The sequence below is a fragment of the Leiobunum rupestre genome, chromosome 2 (assembly GCF_980474605.1).
Source record: "Leiobunum rupestre chromosome 2, qqLeiRupe1.1.hap1, whole genome shotgun sequence".
NCBI classification, from domain to species: Eukaryota; Metazoa; Arthropoda; class Arachnida; order Opiliones; family Sclerosomatidae; genus Leiobunum; species Leiobunum rupestre.
The window spans coordinates 21844263-21863473 of NC_143385.1; positions in this window are offsets into that span (position 1 = coordinate 21844263).

The following is a 19211-nucleotide window of genomic DNA, read 5'->3' on the forward strand; positions in this document are numbered from 1 at the left end:
GACACTGAATTTTCAAAACCATTCCAATCGTGGAAGTCTACCAGACAAAAAGGGTCTACCTTCGAAAACAGTATTAATGTTTGTAACTTGTAAGTCGGAAATTTTCCGCTGAAAATTTTCTTCTCGGAAAATTACGGTACCCCTTTTCCCAAAAATTTCCGTATTTTTCTGCCTCAACAACCCACCAAAATGTTTCTCTGTACTCTTGAGCCACGCTTAAGTTTGTGCGAATAGTGCTTTTTTTAGGTATTTGGCAAATACCAAATACGTCGGTTTTTGGAAACAAGCTGTCGGATAGAATTTGAAAATCATTAAATAATTTGACCAGATAGGGCGACATTAAAAAAATAATCCAAATGAATTTTTTTATCAAATTACTCTATCAAATACAAAATTTCCGCTTTATTAATTTTTAAAATTAATATATTTTCTTCTTTCTTGTTACCGTCGTAAACAAAATAATATAATAATAAAATAATAATAATACAATTTCAAAAAAGGTAGTATGGAATCACCCCTCCCAAAATGGTTTCTTCCACTCTACAGTGGCCGCGTTCAGTACCAGCAATGGTTGAAGAACCGTTGACTGCACATTCGTGACTGAACGATTTTGTTCACTTCCGGTTTTGACGACACGTTTGTAGTCGGAGACTTAACGAAATAAGCAATCCATAGAGCCGGTTATTTTGTTGATCATCGGAATCGTGACGTCACGGTCACAGTACGCGGGAAGGCTAACTGCGGACGACACAGCAGACGACATTTCCCTTTGGAGTTACTGTCTTCATTATTGCAATACGCGCAAAACACCAACTACTCCCGGATTTATGAATTTTCGATTCTAGAAGACGCTACACACAAGAAGTGGCTAGAAAACCTTATCACCGCTGCGCTACCTAAAACTATTTCGGTCGCGAATTTACAAACGTCAAGATAATTTTAAAGGTTAAATTTTGTTTGCTTCGTCAGAATCGTCATTCGCCACTCTTGACTCGGGTTTGTGTATTGTATTGAATAGCGCTTTGGTGGGCCCTTAGGCTTAAATGCCCAGATGACAAAATGGGTGCCATTCGACGGCTCCTGTTAGTGTAGATCATCGAACATTTAAAAACTATATCCAAATTAATACATAAATTAACCAAAGGTTATTCCTAGAGAATCGATTTATTCCAGTGGCGTAGCCAGGATTTAGTTTCGGGAGGCGCACACATTGAAAAAAAGTAAAACAAAACAAAAAAAATGTATATAGAACCATAGGTTTCGGAGGGGCACGTGCCCCCTGTGCCCCCTGTGCCCTCCCCTGGCTACGCCACTGATTTCATCCACCCTAGAATCTAAGGTCAAATAGAAGAATTAATTAGCAGTAGATCCATCTTCTATCAGGGTGTAAGTTACCTACTGGCGGAGGTGTAGCCAGAATTTGGCTATGGAGGAGGAACACAATTGAAAAGAAAAATTAAGTAAAATATTTGTTAATACAACCATGCATGTCCCCCCCCCCCTTTGGATTACGCCACTGCCTATACTCGACTTCTGTTGTGAACTATAAATCTTGTGCCAGTTACCCTTCTGTAATCGAAAGTATTCATCTATTCGTTTTGGCTAATTCACGAAATTATTTATAAACCCGAGATTAAACCATAAGTAGCATAATGCATAAGTAAGGCGCTTCCGTTTTCACTATTAAACGATGTTTTGTCTCACCAATCACAACATAAATCATTTATGGGGCTAAATACTTTAAACGGCTCCTTATTGTTTGTAGTCTTTGAAACTGCCAGTTAACAATGCACGGAACTAATTTTCATTGTATTCCAATTTACATTAACATGGCAGCTGTCAGCACTATAGTAAGCGTCGGCTCAATGATGTAAGTAACGGTCCCACGGAACAATAAGCGGCCGTTCAATAGATTAAAAGAAATTACAATGGGCCACAAAACCAGTTTCAGGGATGGGCTAAGGACATTAGTTCCGCAACTGCCAGTGACAATGGATTTGAATTTACAAAATATCAGTATTGATGTAGAGCAAGTAACGAGAAACCAATAGCTATCGTGTTCAATGCATTAAAAATAATAAAGCTGGCGTACGGGTTATTCTTAATTAATGTGTACATCACAAACCTCAATCAGAGTTGTCACTCCAGCGGCTCAAAAATGTCACCCATCTAATACGATAAAATCATATAGGGTCAATTGTAAACGAACCATGTTTAGTACGTTTTCCATCATGTCCTATAATGTGTCATTAAAACCTTACCGTCGAAAAATATATAAATTTTTATGAAGTTTCGTGAATTTCGTTCCCTTTTAGGAGCTCTCTCCAAAGGGTTTGACTCCTTACCTTCGTAGGTAGGGTGTCGGCTGGAGTTGCTACAGCATCCACTCTTACTCCCACTGCTGTGTGCGAAGTGGGAATTGGTCCATCCATTGCTGCACCTTATGCTGGGTTGAGTGGCTTGCGTCAAAGGGGCGACCATCAGTAGTAGGGTCCTGCTACCGATGCTGTATTTGTCACCAGTCCGGGATAGCTGGACGCTGACGTAGGGCACTATGATGATAGACCACCGGTGGTATGGTCTTTGTTACTAGGTACACCGGGCTATAAATTCTGACACACTCCTCTTTAAACAAGTTCCCGGATCTCTAGTTTTAAACCTTATAGTTTTTGCGCCTAAAACAGGTGTAAAGAGTTTAAAAAACTGATTTATGGCCTCACGAATTTTAATCACGTTAATACTTGCATACATTTTTCACACTATTGCGAGGTCGCTAGAATCAAATAAGTACAATGATAGCACGAATTTTAGTTTGAAGAATGAATGTTGCTATAGAAAGAACTAAAGCTTTCTACTTCGAAGCTTTCACATAACTCATTCCTTAAAAATTTCTTCGTTCCACGGTTTTCGAAGCACCTTTACATGATTTTTTAACGATTGAAGATGTTTCAGACCATTTCGGCTAAAAACTAGTATGAAACATTTTTTAATATCATATATAAAACCGAATGGTGTTCAGGAAAATGTTTGATTCACAACTTCATTTTTTTGACGGATGATATTTTTAACTTTGAAATATTTGATTGAATAAACTAGATACGTTTTATTGTTTTAAGACTTTTAACTTGGGAAGGATACTCGACTTTTTTGTAGGAATTCGATTACTTCGCGAAAAAAGTCTAGTGAAGGTAATTTGCTTCTTCAAAGGCAGTCCGTGAAGCGAAGATGCCCAACTCTGCTTGGGCTCCAAGATCAAACCTCCCGCCCTCCCCCTTTCCCCGTGATATAATATTTTTAATAATATTTCTGTTAAACATATTATTTTTTTACTATAAAATGCCTATTTTTTAATTTTTGTTCACCAAACATTTTTTAAAGTGTTGCTAATATATGAATAAGTATTATACATGTTTAAATCAACTCTGAAGGCTTGGTGTTTAGGAAAACGTTTATATTCTCAACTTTGTTTTTCTCGGTGTTTACGAAAACGTTTAATTGTCTGTACAGTTATCAAAATGAACATTTCGTGGTGCATCGTAACGCTTTAATATGTTTAAAAGTTTGGTGTTTAGGTTTTCAACTGCTAAGTGTTTCGTATTTAAATGATCGACAACAAATAATTAGAAAAACACCTGTTTAGATCCGTAAAAAGTGGTTAAAAGCTGAACGTTGTTTTTTCTGTGCACGTTATTACGAAAATTAATAAATGGGTAAGCCGCTTGTCTAGGAACCTACCACCGTTGGGAAAAAAATAAAGTACGTCAATCAGCGAGCAACGAATATGTGTATTGCATTTCGCAAGGTCTAAAGTATATTCTAAGCGCGTTATTTGACTTTGGTACTAGATTTCTCGATAATGTTTTTCCTAATCTCACGAACCCAACTTTATTATTCATAGAAGGTTCAACGCATTTCAAGCTCTGGATTTTCAACCTTATATTGAACAGCAAAATACCATCGTTTAATTTGTCTGCATCACTCGGCCATCTTAAATTGGTAGAATAGTATTCAAATGAACGAGGCTGTGATGTGTCTTAATGGTCTTGAGCGTAATAGCATGTTTCAGCTTAATGTACTAAACTTATTCAAACAAAATAACGAAAAAAAATCATCAAATTAGTCGGAACAGTAAAATAAGTAACGTAAATCCAAGCTCTCTTTCATTATACCCTTTAATAGAATGTTATGTTAAACAACAAGTACACTTAAGTACTGCCAGAAATTTTATGTGAAAACTTAAAGAAGGGTAGGAAAAGACCCCTTCAGTTGAATATTTCATGAGTACACTTTAGCTTCTTAAATAATAAATTTTTTATATTAGATATGATATAATATCGTAAAATATTATTAAGTATAATGTAATGAAATTGAACGTAACGTATAAACACATAACTATGCGTTGCGTAGAATAATGTAGTGTAGTGTAGTGTAGTTTAGTATATAGTAGTAAATTAACTATAATGAAATATAACTAATTTAATTATTAAATGATATAATATAACGTAACGCAATGCTATGAAAGAAGTATATTAAAATATAATACAATGAAAAAATATTAGCCCATTCTTAACCATAAAATATCGATTTATGTGACAGACAACCCACTTAAAGTTGAGAAATTATATATATTGTTTTGCTACAGGCGATACTATTGCTATAGTATTTGAAGAACTTACTCTAATCGAATAAATATATTAAGACTTGGCCATATTTCTTCTTAAAGTGTATACTTTTCCGTTTCCATTGTTCCGAATTATTATTTGCAAATCACTTTACCTTTCCAGGTGCTGGGCCCATATGTACTCAGTTTCGAAATATTCTTTGAGAGACCTAAATCGTGTTCCGTGTCAAGATATTGATCGACTCTATTTAAAGAAGAAAACACGTGTATTGACAGAAGTGAATTATTAAATCGATATAACGTTTCTGAGCGTTTCAACATCTTAATTTTAAAAGCAGTTATTTTGACATTCAGAAATTAATGAAATAGTATACTTCATTAGGAAATGATTAATGGAAATAAGTACCAACCAATATATTATGATTAAATAAATGTAACACATAACTATTTGCAATTCTTGGGGACGTCTTCATTGGACGATTGATTTGGCATTATTTGGATTGTATGTATAATTTGGTGACTAAAGAAATTACAGGCGAAATAATAAAAAAAATTGTTCAGTGTTTTATTGATATCGGATAAAATCGAAAGTAGAGTGAATCTACCTGTATGGATTCAATCAATTGTTTTCATCCGGCCATAGTTTATATTAAGGTTTATAAAGCGTTCTTATTAAGCTTTTCAATTGTTCAGTGGAGGTAAATCGAGTATTGTTCTGCGTATTTCACTAAATTATATTCGCTTAGAAAAGCGGTTTTATCCGAAAAACTAAATTTATTTACTGAAGAACGGACAACATTGTGCTTCGAAAATAAAATCTTATGGACGATACAAAACGCAAAACATTTAGTGGTGGTCTGTTAATTAAATTTAAAGGGTTTGGCATTTTCCATCTCAGAGCGACGACAGCACCAGCTCCTAATATTTCAACCAACAACGACTAAAGTTATCGCAATCCCATCCATGGATACTAGACCAACGTGCGAAAAAGCTCGGGCCTTCAGTGGGCGTTAATAAATTATTTTAGTATAAATTTAAGTTGAAACACCTTACGCTACTTGATTGAATAAAAAATAAAAAACCACGAATTTAATGCGTTAGTAAAAAAGTTATTTATTTATAAAATAAATAAAACAAAGCCGACTAGTTTCGACGCAACATTTTGTCATTGTCAAGGCGATAAAGAAGAGCGGCTAAAAGTTGTTACAATATATATACAACAAATTTATCAAAGCTAGAGATAAAACTGTAAAGTAAACATTCGAATTTAAATATGCTTATCAATTATTTTTTTTGTAGATTGCTGGTAAGTAAGGTCCATCTGAGATATTAATTAATGAATTTTTATTTTTGTAGATTTCGATAGATTCGCGTGTGTCTCTCTGCCACTTTATTAAAGAGACTAGATGATATAGGCCTAAAGTGGTGCTTGGGTATAAGCCTAGCTGATTATTAGTGTGTATCTGTATCGCTACAATAAAAGCGCCATTTTAATGAATAACAAAACCAAACCCGAAGACAATCGTTCGCCTAAAAACACCGAAACAGGCTAAAATAATTTGAATTAAAAATAAAAAAACCACGAATTTAATGCGTAAGTAAAATTAGTTATTTATTTAAAATGAATAAAAACAAAGCCGACTAGTTTCGACGCAACATTGTGTCATTGTCAAGGCGATAAAGAAGAGCGGCGAAAAGTTGTTTCAAAACTAGAGATAAAATTGTAAAGTAAACATTCGAATTTAAATATGCTTATTAATTATTTTTTTGTAGATTGCTGGTAAGTAAGGTCCAACTGAGATATTAATTAATGAATTTTTATTTTTCTAGATTTCGATAGATTCGCGTGTGTCTCTCTACTTCCAAAATTTTGGTTCCGCGATTATTTTCGCCTCCGGGAAATTTGCATAATGTCCTGTGTTTTTACAATGCAGGGCGAAAGCAGATTTATCCCATTCCCCACGCCGAGTATGGCCTGAGTGTTCACTAATACGTTTTTTTAATGACCGTTTTGTCTGACCAATGTAACATTTTTCACAGGAACCACATGGAATTTTGTAAACACCTTGTTTTAGATGGTTTTCGATTTTATCTTTGCCGTTTTTTAGTTGATTTTTAACAAGATTTTTAGGTTTAAACGCTATATTAACATTGTTCTTTGTGGCGCAATTGTAGTTCTCGATAGGTCACAATATGAGAGAGGGATTAATGAATTACTCAATGATGAAATATATCAGAAAAACGTCTGAAAGACTATTATGAGGATGTAACGGTCAATGAAATTGTCAGTTTGATAGACTTTAGTTGTAAAAATTCCTATTTTGTGTATAATAAGAATTTTTACCTCCAAAAAATGGCCTAAGTATGGGTAGTTGCCTTTCACCAATACTTAGCGATATTTTTCATAATGACTTCGAGTGAAGGTTTATGAATTCGTCCAGTGTAAAACCGTCCTTGTATACTAGGTACGTTGACGACACATTTAGCCTTTTTTAAAAAGGTACAGATGAAAAAGATACCTTTTTAAATTATATAAATTCTTTACACGCGGATATAAAGTTTACTAATGAAAACGAATATGATAATGAATTAAATTTCTTAGATGTTAATGTAAAAACCTTCAATGGTCGTTTTGAGACGAAAATATACAGAAAATCGTATAGGGTATGTATGTTCCCGCACTTCAGGTCTACTCATCCGTTTACCCAAAAAAATGGGGTTTACAAAACACTGTTACATCGCGCATTTCGCCTTTGCAACAGTTTCGATTTTGTTCAAAATGAATTCCATTACTTAAGAAGTGTAGCAGTTAACCGAGGTTTTAAACCATATATTATAGAATTTTTTTTTAAATGTATAATAGTAGATACCAAAATAATACAAATTTAATAACGGATAAGAATAAAAATAAAAAATATGTAACATTGAAGGAATAACCTCGGAAAAAATAAGTAGTTTATTAAAAAAGAACAATGTTAATTTAGCGTTTAAACCTAAAACTCTTGTTAAAAATAAACTAAAAAACGGCAAAGATAAAATCGAAAACCATCTAAAACAAGGTGTTTACAAAATTCCATGTGGTTCCTGTGAAAAATGTTACATTGGTCAGACAAAACGGTCATTAAAAAAACGTATTAGTGAACACTCAGGCCATACTCGGCGTGGAGAATGGGATAAATCTGCTATTGCCCTGCATTGTAAAAACACAGGACATTATGCAAATTTCCCGGAGGCGAAAATAATCGCGGAACCAAAATTTTGGAAGTAGAGAGACACACGCGAATCTATCGAAATCTAGAAAAATAAAAATTCATTAATTAATATCTCAGTTGGACCTTACTTACCAGCAATCTACAAAAAAATAATTAATAAGCATATTTAAATTCGAATGTTTACTTTACAATTTTATCTCTAGTTTTGAAACAACTTTTCGCCGCTCTTCTTTATCGCCTTGACAATGACACAATGTTGCGTCGAAACTAGTCGGCTTTGTTTTTATTCATTTTAAATAAATAACTAATTTTACTTACGCATTAAATTCGTGGTTTTTTTATTTTTAATTCAAATTATTTTAACCTGTTTCGGTGTTTTTAGGCGAACGATTGTCTTCGGGTTTGGTTTTGTTATTCATTAAAATGGCGCTTTTATTGTAGCGATACAGATAAACACTAATAATCAGCTAGGCTTATACCCAAGCACCACTTTAGGCCTATATCATCTAGTCTTTTTAATAAAGTGGCCATGTTACGATTCTAATTATATTGAGAAATTGACGACTTAGGAGCATTAAACCAATAATATTATGAAAACTTTGTGTTTCTTAAGCTTTTTAGGGTCTTGTTCAATTTTTAAAATGTAAATACATATAATTTAAAAAGGAATATATCTAAAGTATTTATGCTACTCCCCCAAAAGGTTCGAATATTGTCCACTCCCTTTATGACTTTTGACTAATTCAGCGCTTCTTGCTGTTTGCTGGAAAAGTTATCCCATTTAATTGTTGGGGTTTTTCGCAAAGAACGCTTTGATTTAATATTCCCTTAACGATTATATTTAATTTTTCCAAACGCGATTTCTACGTTGGAAATTAGTTATACAGGTATTTTGTTTAAGCGTTAAAGCTATATGAAACCAAACAATGATGGACCAATTTCCATCTTCACATCAATCTAGAAGTTATTTTTATTACATTTTTATCTTCATGTTAACAGTTTGTTCTATTCGAATTCAATAAAACTTAGAGGGACCAAATACACATAAGACCGATGCATTTAACCATTGGAATAGATCAAGTGAGTAATAATTATTAACGTTCTTTATTAAAATGTGTTTAGTTCACCAACAACACACTATATACATGAATTGATGTGTTATGGATTTCGTAGAGTTGACAATTTAATTGTTTTACATAACTTTCCAGGGTGCCTTAATATCTTATGGTCCATCAACTGTATATAATGGAACAATGCGATACATTAAAAATGCCTTGAACATTACGTAAGTTATTTTAGATATTTCACACCAACAAATTCAATTTTAATTATAATTTTTGTACATACAATTAATTCCAATCGTTTTTCATATTATCTTATATATTAGTAATATAAGTATATAATAGAAGGCCAATTCATTTTTTGTTACAGTTATCAACGATTAACCTCGGTTCCCGTTTGAATATGTGTATCATTTAATAGTAGTTTTAAAATGCCATAGAGGTGGTTTCGGGCTAACACGTGCGAACGACCAATACTGCTATTTTCGTGCAACATGTTGGTCACCATGTGGGTCACCATGTGGGAGTTATTGTAGGGGTAAATTTGAAAATTTCGCACATAATTCTAAATTCGTATTAGCGCTTTCGCATTTTAGAGTGCAAAAGGTTGAAGATATTGTCAAATTTTAAAACTGTTGATATGAGATATTTATTGTTATACTATTCCATTTACAAATTTATTGTCCAAAACTGTATCTTTTCGTCGATTGTATATAATCTACTGAAGGACCAAACTTAAAGTTTACACCAACTATAACCAAACCTTTATCATACTGTATATTTTTTTCTAAAGTTAACGGAGGTTCTCGAAATTGTACTTATTACAAAAACTAATTGATCCTTATTAATTAATTTTTAATATTTTTTAGATATAGTCACTTTGAAATATCTCTTGAAACAATCAGCAAATACGATGGCTCAACGGGTCCTATTATGGAAGTATATATTTCAAATTGCTACTTATATTTTACGTTTTATTGATGAGTTAGATTGCCAACCAATTTCAGTAGGAAATAAGGAACGGACTATAAAAATAGATTATCCATTTTGTTTAAGATTTGAGCTATATATTTCAACCTTCCACTGAATCATTTATATTGATTATCTCATTGATTTATTACCGAGTTTAATAGAGAAATGTGTATCATCGCCCTAGGCATAATAAAGTTACGTGGCCTCAAAACATAGTCCTTATGTGTCTGAGATATTTGAGAATAAAATCTCTGAGCAATCTCTTAGACCTTAGCACTTCGTGCAAAAAATTCGGTTATTCAATTCATATATGTAGCTTCCAAAGATTATCAAATAAAATTTTGCGAATTTTTCCGTTTAAATTGTAGTGTTTTAAATATACTTATTATATTTTCAATATTCCGCGCACATTATCTGGTACACGATACACGCGAATATATTCTAGAAATAAAAGATTTGAATCTATAATTTACTATGACGAATGAGCGATGGCGAACGCCGCAAGTCCCTGTTTTTTATTTTCCAGTTTTATTTTAAAAGTTCGTTATTTATTTATTAAACTGTTAATTAAATCATCACAGACACATTCTACGTGTATTATCAACTCTCGCTGGATGACGTAACTAATATTCGTTCGCTTAAACGACACGGCGTTATAGAAATATGTTTTTATTTTAGATTTTATAGTAAATTGACACTTCTTCCTCAGGGAGCAGATGTTATATTCGTGCCTTACACGTACGCGGTAAGCGAAGAAATTCGTCGGCAATACGTGCACACAAGCGTCGTGCGATATGGAGAGTCTGTCATTCTCTCCGGGGCACCGGACAGAAGTCAGAAGACGTCGTTTACGAACTTCTTCGTTTTCAGTAAAGAAGTAAGCACTTTTTCATTTTTCAATAGAGATCTTATTGTTATAGAAAAATGAATCAAAACTATTTTCATTTCAGGTTGTGATGGCTTTCGTTTTGAGCATGACCCTCATATCCTGGACACTGCTCATTTCCAACCGCATTTTTGAAAAAGGCTCAACTAGCTTTAAACATTCATTTCGTTTTATATTATTTGTAATCGCTGATCTGTTTCAATCAATGCTTCTGAAACGTAATAATAGTTTTTGAATCTTGAAAGTTATTGTTACATAACGCGGCTCAGAATTAATAAATATCTATCTGTAATTTTCCAAATCAGATCCAAATCTATATCTTTTGTAAATGGCGGTCTCGACCCTTAAAATTTATTATAGCGACCTCTAAACCACCCAAGGAGATTTACGGATAACTGTAACAAAAATTCAGGGACGTGTTCTATGGGTCCCAATGAGCAAAAGTTTCCATAAACATAGGTCCTACAGTTCTTCGTTTCAGAGATATGGGCACTACCCAAAAACTCCGTACACAACCTTAAAACCGACCAACTTAATTCAACCCTAAACCAAATTGTTTTCATAAATTGGTCAGTGCTTTTTAGCAGTGAGGGGATAAAATTTATAGCAAGTGGGAAAAGTTCATTAATTTGCTTTTAAAAGTAAGATAAGTCTGACATCGGTTACAAGCTATTTTAAAGTATTGATAATGTTTCAAATGAAGTTAGAAAATAAATAAATAGGGGTCGCAATTGCTTTAGATAATCAAAATTTAAAATTCCAATGCCAACCATCTCCTAAAGGAATTGATTTAAAATTGTCTAATCCAATCTGTTGTTAATATGACAAAGTTTTCCAATAACAATTAAGCGTATATGTGCTAATTAAACGGACGGGCTCAGGGAAATAGTACAAGAGGCCAACTTTTTACCAAGAACAGATTCCTTAAAAACAGGTGCCAGATTGACGGGTGTTCGAGGTTGTACATTGAGGTTTAAGAAACAGCAACCAGCTAGGGCTCAGAAAATACTGGCCAAAAGCCGTAGAGTAATAAGAACTTACAATTATTACAATAATTGTTCTAATTTATAAAAATGCAATAATTACCTTTTGCCACTGGTTTTAAATTTAATCGCATCACAGATATTATATAAATGATAATTTTATAAAAAATATTTGCTGCCGGATATAATAAGTTCATCAAGTTTAGGGCTGTGTTTGGAAGTAGAGGCTAAACGCCGCCGCCGCCGATAATTTGGAACGCGCCGATCACGCCGCCGCCGCCGCCGTTTCCTTTTTCTATTTATACACTTTTTTTTTGGTATATTAACCTTGGTTTTCATTTACGCGAAAATAACGACATTTGAACACAACGTTGAACGTCAAATTTTGGTTTTCGGATTTCGGTTGACGCAGAGTTATAGCATTTTCACTTAGCGTCAATAGATTCCAGCACTGCTATCTTGGCTAGAGAGAGAGTCACTAATATAACCAAGGATTATCCACATTTTTATTATCTTTAAATTTAAATGTTACTTCGTTTATCGATATATTTTCTAAAATTGCATTATAATAATCAGTGGCGGACTGGGTCTAATATTTTTTGGTTGCTAGGAGACAAAGGGTCCCAGCTTGAACAACTATAACGCTACCATGTTTACGGAGGCCCACTTCATGAACGGTCCATGGGATGATGGGATCCACGCCATCGGGCAGGTTACCTCTATGGCCAATCCGAGACTCATAATATTTTTTTACTTTAAATTCAATAAATGAAGCATTTGATATACTGCATTTTAGACGTCCAATAAATTTATAAAATTACATCATAATACCTTAAATTATATCTAAATGGAAAATAACATATCAAAATAGCAATATGTATGTGTACCGTGCGATGATAACCTTCGGCAGCAAAAATGATATTATTCGTAACTCGGATTTATTTCTGATTGGAAGGCTCAGAGTGTCATTGGCTTAGCCAGAAATTCCTCAGATTGGGTCCAAGAATGTTAATATTAAGAGGGGTGTCGAGATGGGGGTGTCAATTTAGTATAGTCAAGGTAGGCCCAGGGGGTTGACATTGAACCCTCCTTGTCAACGCCACTGCAGAGCGTTATCGTGGAGCACGACCAAAAATATAAAAAGCCAATATCGAGCCTTCAGCCGAATTTCAACCCGGCATAACTGCGAATAATTTTGGTTGTCGTTTGACGTCAGGCCAGTGGCCTACCTCGGAAGGACCTTGGACTAATTATTGTACTTCGCACATTAAAACATTAAAACAAACGTTTTACAAATTGAGCCAGTTCCACGTGTTTTCCAGCTGCTGAGCTACAATTGTATTTTCCCTCCCCTCAAACCCTTTTCCTACTTACCCGGTTATCATTAGTTAGTTAGTTCCTAACTCCGCCTCCAGAGCGCACATTTAACAATCGCCCGAAGCAAATATTCAGTAACGGGGCGTCCCTGCGAAGTACGTCCATGGAACTGGAAGGACTAGTACGAGTTGGTATTTGCCCTTGCCCTTCTGGTCACGTGTTTTTTAAACTGTCGCTACAAGAAATAGCTCTAAAATTTATACAAATGCCGGCGTACGCTGCCGCCGCCGGTCATTTTGACCACGCTGAAGACGCTGCTGCCGTAGGCCTAAACGCCGGCGTAAGCCGCCGCCGCCGGTATATTTTGGGTCAAACGCCGCCGCCGACCCATATCAGATCGGCGCAGGCCTCTATTTGGAAGCGCATACCTCTAAAATGATGCACTTTAGTTCCTATGTGCGTGAGACGTTATTAATTCCTGAGGCTCAATAGATTATGACCCCTGAATCTGTTACACCTTGCATATTTATATATTTTTCTGGGCCGTCTGAGATAAAATCGTTGTTTCCAATACAATTATTTTGCGAAAATGAATTTATTATTTTAACGTTGTCTGTACAGAAAACAGGGAATGCTTCAGTTGAAACATTATTTTTTCATTGGGTTGCTGCTTTTGAGAAAGCGGGGTAAGCAAGGGAGTAGAGAACAACGTGAACTATGATTAGCGGTAATCACCACTGTTTGCTTTTCCTGGAGGCGAGGGAAACTTGGCAAATGAACAAATAGAGTTATTCCACTAAGCCACAAACATATGTCGGCGGCTCCGTCATACAGTTCCTATTCTAGAATCTTTAAACCGAGAGATTGTAAATTTGATTGAGGCTTGGGCCTTAATATAGAGATCCCAAGTTACAGCGGATACAGAAGCCCTAGAGATCGTTTTGCCCAGGACTCTCTGTATACTGATACCTTGAAATGGCAATACGTAAAACCCGATGAAAAGAAATTAAGAGTTTTGAAGACGGGATACGTGCAGTGAAAACTGAACCCCCAGAGTCCAAGACCTCTAAACATGGTGGAAACTCAATACTGGAATCCTCTGTAAAACCGAACACCGTGTCTGAAGTCTGCAACGAATTTTCAACTTTTTTGACCAATAGTTTTTATGCACTTTCAAAATAATTTTTCCCTGTTATTTCTCCGAGAGTTCCATTAATTTACAAATGAATGACCCAAGTTACGAAAATGACACGTCAAGCGCGGCCAGATTTGGTAGCAGTCGAAAGTGTAGCAGACAAATAACTAAATAGTTACTAACAACGTTTATTAGGGGGATCATTCTGAAGCATTTCTTTTAAATTCATAGACTGAGTGCTTCCCTGTTTTCAGTCAGTCATCCAAATGTGTTGAAATACTTCATTGGAAAGATAACATTTTCTAGTGGACACTAAAGTTCTGAACGTTTAGAACGTGGAAAAACCCTAGGAACTACCTAAAAAATCAATTTAACATAGTCATCCACACTTTGTTTTAATAAACACATTTTTTATTATAGACTTTAAAAAAAGATTAAATCTTTGAAAAGGAGATTGGAGTTTAGTCGTAAGAGACTCAGTACCCTTAAATCGGAACTTACTTGTGTGGCCCAATAGATTACTCAAAATTTAAAGCCAGTATCGGGTTGGCGTGAAGTATCTCTTTTTTCAACAGATGTCGCAAGCGTCGATTTTAAAACCAGATACTTAAGCTCCATGATGACTCAAAAGCTTGGACATAAAAGTATCCTCGTGATAATTGGCTAGATTTTCAATTACAAAATAACTTAAAATATAGTATTTTAACAATATATTTCATATGATATATATAATTAATGTTAAGGTCCACTAGGTAAATTATAACTTGACTAATTCTAATACTCTACAATGGTTCTCTGCGACGTTATGGTTTCGCTATTTTGAATCTTAGCTTCCTTGGCTATTGAAAGATAGCACCACGCTGTCCAGTAAAGTCATTTTTTATTTCAAACAATCAAATAGATTCATTGCCATCTCAAAAAAATTGCCTTATCTTAGTACAGGCGGAAATGAAAATACCAACAGTTGCTTTAACTAACTTTTGAACCATGGTGATGAATACTTGGTCAAAATAATGGCAATGTTTTTTTCAATTTTTGAAAAACAATTTCCAGCTTTACGAATGAAAATCCGAAAGGGCGCAACCATCTAGTGATTACAAGTGGGGGGCTTAAGCACACTGTGCCCTTCTCCTATTCTGATGCCCGTTTGATCAACCATGTTCTGTATCATTGCGAACGAAATTAAAAGAAAGGTGTTATGGTAATTAGTTAATTCGTTTCCGATGGCAGATGTTTTAAAATAAAATCCTATTTTGATGCCTTTATTTTAATACTCAATGAAATGTAATAACAATTCGAGTAAAACCAGTAGTATGTAATATATCTTTAATTTTAAAGAATGCGAGTTTCCCTTAATCTGTGAAAGCATACACTGCCTCCTGCCGTCAACCTTTAAGCGTTTTTTTCTCCGCCAAACGTTGTGGAATCTATAAATAAGTTATTGTTTTATGAATAAGTCATACAATAAAACTTAAGAAACCAAATTTTCCCTAACAATTTTTTCAAAATGAATTTTTATTTAAACATTTTAAAAAATATCATCATCAAAACCAAATTTTCATACTGCATGCAGTTCTTATTACATAAAAGTGAAAATAAAAGCTGTGTTGCGCTGAAAAGAAAAAAAGGTGTTTATGTGGATAACGATAATTTTAGTCACTTATTTTTAGCATTGGATATTCCTATGAAACGCTTGCCACATCAACTGTTGTTGTCCACATGGATATTATCAGTCGTCATTCTCTCTAACTTATTGAGTTCCTTTCTGAAAATGGAAGGCATTGTATCAACGTACTTCAAAATGAATGACTTGGATGACGTCATTGCTTACGCAAAGAAAAACGAAAAATTGCAAGTCTTAGATAACTCAGACGAACTTTTGTACATGAAAGAGAAAGTAATTAGAACAAAATACCTAAAACATATCGCCAATGCGCTTAATCTAAAATTTTGTGTTTTTCGGACTAACGATTTTAGAAGAAACAAACCTTTATTTTCATAAACAGCGACACCCAAAATATATTCAATCCACTCAAAAGCCCGAAACGTGTATAATCCTAGTCTACTTCCAATTGTAGGAAGAACAGCTCATGTCATTACTAATGAATGTGCAACAATGTTGTGACCAAATTTTTGATGCGATATCTGGTTCTGTTGTGCTTCGTAACAGAAATAATATATTACTTATATATTCCTTAAAAACCACTTTTTTCAATATCGCGAGAAAAATTATTTTTCTGCGGCATTACTACTTTTAGACTTAATTTTCACAATTTCTTATATAATAATAATAATAATAATAATAATAATAATCAAGGCACCACTTTAGGCCTAAGTCATGCAACTTTTAAAGCCATTAATTCAGTAAAACAATCATAGTAGGAACATAAAACCGACTGCATTTGATCAGAAGCTCTGTCAACTCCGAAGAGAACGACTTCAAAGTTGTGCGAAATTAAATTAGAAAAACTGCAAAATGGTATAAGAAAAACTGCAAAAATAAATTAGAAAAACTTTTAAAATAAATTAGAAAAACCGCAAAATGAAATTAGAAAAACTGTAACATGAGATTATTAAAACAAAAAAAAATAAATTGAAAAACCAATCAACTTCCCGTTGCTATATGCAACGCGTTTGAAATTTTTAATGTTTAGGCTTAGTTTCTCTTTTAGATTTGACAGTCGCCAGCCAGATTTCCCGCACGGTACTGATGAGTTCCAAATAGAACGAAACCGGTCTACCGTTGGAATTTCTGGCTATTTTATTTAATTTTAATTTAATTTATTACTCGAAGATCTATTTGATCCGAGTTTCGCGTTTTTTGTTTGCTCGAAGACCTATTGGTACGAGTTATTAGTAAGTTTTTTAATTTCTTCAAATTTGTTTAGGATTTAGCTATATTATCCCTTTTAATTATGGACTTATCTACTTTTGCACGTATTTTATCATCCAATTGATGAACAGTCTTATTTGTAATAACTATTTTGTTAATGTTCCCTGCGAACGAGCACAGAACTGACAAAGCTTTAATAGAAACAATTTATTTCGAATAAAATAAATCCTACGCGTAAGCAGTAACCAGACAAAGCTTAATCATGACAAATAATTTTTTTTGCAAGAAATCATCCCAAATGCTTGTACTTTTTCAAAGTGAATCCACAGAAATGCACTACAATGTCAACTCTGCCAGAAACAGGCTTAGTCACCGTGAGAAAATTAACTGTTTTTGGGCTTAGTTATATGTCATTCAAATACTTTATTTGATGAGAGTGAAACCGGAATGCTATTTATTTTCATCAAAGCTATTTTGATATACACATCAATATTCATATTTTTAATTTTAGCATAAAGCGGGATAAATTACAAATGCTCAATTTCCCAGTATATGGTTCTAAAAATATTTATTTTATATTTGTGGTAAACAGGCTACCGAGGAAAAGAAATACGAGAAACTATTAGAAAAAACTATTTCGACGGGAAATCTGGTCGGACTGCTGCAAGTTATAGAGGGTCACTACTACTCTAACATTAGTCACAGAAACATCATTTTCATAACCAATACCGCTCTGCATCAAGACATAGCCGTTGACATTTTCTCAAATATGGATCAAAAACTGAATTTATATCAATCGACTAACGTACTGAAATCTCAATGTTTTTCATATTTGATAAGCAGAAACTGTTCAAAATATTACACTGGACTTTTTAATATGAGGTTTGTGCGTCAACTATAGTTCCGTTTCTATAACAATAGAATATTTATATTTCACTTAATTAATATGAGGTAAATGAATCAATTTTTAACCTAACTCCTATTAAGTATTTATTTGGAGGTAAAGTAGAACTTCCCTTTTATTTATTCGTATTCAATCTTAGTCAATTAGGTGAATGGTATAACAGCCTCAATTATAGATCCTAATAAATTAAACGCATTTACTATGAGGCAATTATAACCACGCTTCTAAATAACTATTTGACTTGAGCTAAATAGCTCAAATATAACTCTGATTCGATTACACCTACTGAATATGAGGTTAATGCCTCAAGTATCATTTCACTATTTATTATCGTTAAAATATGAGGTAACTTAATGAAGTAAAACTATTTTTTGGTTACGTATTTAATAGTTGGTTTATGAAAAAAGTTTAATTTTGCCGAATTTTATGTATTTAGTATGAGTTTAACGAATCAATTCTAGCTAAACTTCAATATTACTTATTTAAAATAAAATGAATTTGTACAAAAAAACTTATGAATTTTTACTTAATTAAAATGTGGAAAAGATACCCACTTGGTTAAGCCTCAATCAAACATTATAGGCATCGGATAGGATAATAATTTGTATTAATATTCGAATACCTGGTATTTTATCTCATCGAGAGGGGGGAGGGAGACCGTCACTGATGAGTGCTTCATTTGCGCAGGAAGAAAACCGTTTTAGGAAACCCACGAGAGGCTGGGCTGATTTGATTTATGTAAGGGGAAAGTCACTCTATCCGCATGAATGGTATTGAGTGCAACGTTATAAATCGTCCTGGCATAAATATTCTTCCTAATAAAAATTAAAAACATTTTTGGTTTAATTAGAATTAAAATTTTCGTTCGTCAAGCCTAAATCTAAATGAGAGAAGACACACGTGCAGAAGTCAACGAAGGTCCCCTTGCAACTTGCCTTTATGGTATCCAAGAAAAGCTCTGTAAACATGTTAACCACAATATCAAAATTTAATTTAATAAATTAATATCTTAATTATTTATTTAAGAAAAATTAGAACAGTTAGATTATAAGCGTTTCTAAACTAAGTTTGATTATACCTTTGAAAATAAATACGATTTGGGCTTAACTAAAATTCAGTTAACTAGCAGACAAACTAAAGCGTAATTTTGTAGCCATTGTTAATTTAACCAAATTCTTTGTTTTAATGAGAATGAATTTATTTATATTAAGGGATAATAACTCTGATACAGTTTTAAGCATCGCTTCTTATGGCCTAACTCTCGAAGAGTGTACTTCCAACCCTAAA